Below are 2366 nucleotides of genomic sequence, written 5' to 3' on the forward strand. Positions count from 1 at the left end.
AGCTAAAGTGTTGCAAGCACCCAGAGGGGCTCTTAGATTTTTGGGGGCCAATGAAACACCATTCACTGCAGTATAGTACTTTCATTTTACTCATAATCTGAAATGTGAGAATCCTTCTTAAAGCAAGTCAACTTTCTTTCCTTTTTATACATTTTTTTTCCCTTCAAACAATAAGATGCAACTGTGTGGATATCCCTGCAACTCATCACCCTTTTATTAGCTACCAATAACAACAAAAAAGGAAAATGGAAGGCATTAGGAGTTTAGAACCTCTTCAGTGAGTGTACTATGACAGTGGTCTTCAACAGATGTTCAGCAGTAGGCACACTGGTGCGCTGCAAGAATTCTCACTACATGCAATACCTGACGATTTAGTCCAGGGCCCTGACCTCTTTTCCCTTAGATTGCCAATTAAAAAATATTACAGCCAACACAATAGCCATCTGGTATTAATGGATCAAAATTATATGTATTTTTTTGTCAGCTTGCCAAAAATATATGTTTTGGTGTGTCTCAGAATTTTAGTGATCAGTTTATGTGTGCCACAAGATGAAAGGGTTAAAATTGTTGTAGTAGCAGATTATATGTACATAAGTTGTTCTGGCTACCCTGTATATTTTTGTCCTAATTCAAAACAAACTTAAAACAATGGAAGGCAATGATGGTACACAGACTAGGTAAAAGGCAGAAGAGACTAAGAGAAAGATGTTTAAAAAGGGAGACTGTGTAGATGGCAATTTTTATATTTCTAACATAACAAGAAATCAGTATTTTAACTTACACAAGAAGTAAATGACCAGATGTGATCTAGGCATGGGCCCTGAGGGGCCGGCGCCCCCGCGGCAGGTGCACGGATGGAGAGGGGTCTGAGGACCCCTAGGAATTTCCTTGGTCTGTGGCGCTGTACTGGAGGCCTGACCCAGTCAGAGGCCGGGTCAGAGGCCGGCTGCTGGCATGGTGTAGAAATCACAAATGTCATCAAATAATACGAGATCCAGGAATTGAAACAGGCACTACCATGAGGTCCCAAGGGTCTTGGCCTATGAAAATGGCACTATAAGAACCCTGCTGACTCTTTGTGGCAGTGAGCTGGCTGTGAACGCTAATCCTTTGCCACGCCCCCCCCCTCCCATTACAGCCACCATTAGGCCCTGACTTCTACTCAGGTGACACTGAGGAACCGGCCATAGCTCCAGGTGTCAAAACCGAAAGGCGCTTTGTTCCTGAGTCCTGGAAGAACTTCTTCAGAGGGAAAAGAAAGAACCCAGAAAGCGATATACACCAGTATCAGACATTAGATACATCTCCCAGGCAGTGGAGTGTTCCCCTCCAGCCTCTCCAGTAAGATCAAACCACCGTTCATCCCCCAACTCCTGCAAAGATCCTTACAGAGGGTCAGAAGGAACCTATAATTCCTGGAAAGAGGCTGAAGCGATGCTTCCCCAGGATCCCTATGGATCTCTAGGCCGACACACACAAACAGCTCGAACATACAGTGAGAAGTAGAGGCTATAACCTGCGGTATTCCTTTGTGAAGTCGTGGCCTGGCCTGCTGAGAATTCTGGGTGTGGTGGAAGTGCTTCTGGGGACCAGCGTCTTCGCTTGTGTCACAGTTTACATTCCCAAGGACAGTGGGTGGTATAATGTGTTTGGATATTCCCCACCCACTGTCATGAGAGGCATTGGTGGCCTGGGCAGTAGATAAGTTAATTTCAAAGAGTTGAGAACAACAAAAATAAAATCTGAAGTACTGAGTGGACACATCTCCCCGAGCCACTTTCCTAACTCTATCGCGTTGCCTGACTGTGGCAAATACTCTGTGATTCAGACGGCTGATGAATGAGAACGCTGTAAAGCTGTGTTCTAAGACTAGTCTTCAGAGTTCAAGGAGCTCTCTGCGGAAGTTCAGGCCATCCTGAGAAAGTCAGACGAGTTGATGCAGTGATGAGCAGGTTGCTGCATCTCTCAGGAAACCAGCAGGAACATGAGAGAATTTCAAGAATCCATGAAGAATTTAAGGAAAAAAAGAAAGATCCTACATTTCGGGGGGGGGGGGGGAATTCTGTGATTATCTAAAGAATAAACTTTCTCACATAAAACAAAGAATTCAAGAGTATGATAAAGTAATGAATTGGGATGTACAAGATTATTCTTAAACCTTATTTGAAGCCACTTTTTTTATATCAAACTTAATATCTGTACACTGTCTTTTTTTATGTTAATCTTTTATGACAGAGAAGCTGAGCTTCCTGAGCCAGCTTCTAGTTGGTTTAGCTGGTATACACTGTTAAAACAGTATGATTTCACTGCCAACATTTCAGAAAAAAATCCAAATTTACTAAGGGCCTTTACTAAGAATGGAAGAA

At 43.1% G+C, this 2366-nt stretch overlaps 1 pseudogene; it reads left to right on the forward strand.

The window, feature by feature from the left end:
• Window positions 1-972: 972 nt before the first annotated feature.
• Window positions 973-2156, forward strand: LOC136404486 (MARVEL domain-containing protein 2 pseudogene; annotated as a pseudogene).
• The last annotated feature ends 210 nt before the right edge of the window (window positions 2157-2366 follow it).

This window comes from Saccopteryx leptura, chromosome 4 (assembly GCF_036850995.1).
Source record: "Saccopteryx leptura isolate mSacLep1 chromosome 4, mSacLep1_pri_phased_curated, whole genome shotgun sequence".
NCBI lineage: Eukaryota > Metazoa > Chordata > Mammalia > Chiroptera > Emballonuridae > Saccopteryx > Saccopteryx leptura.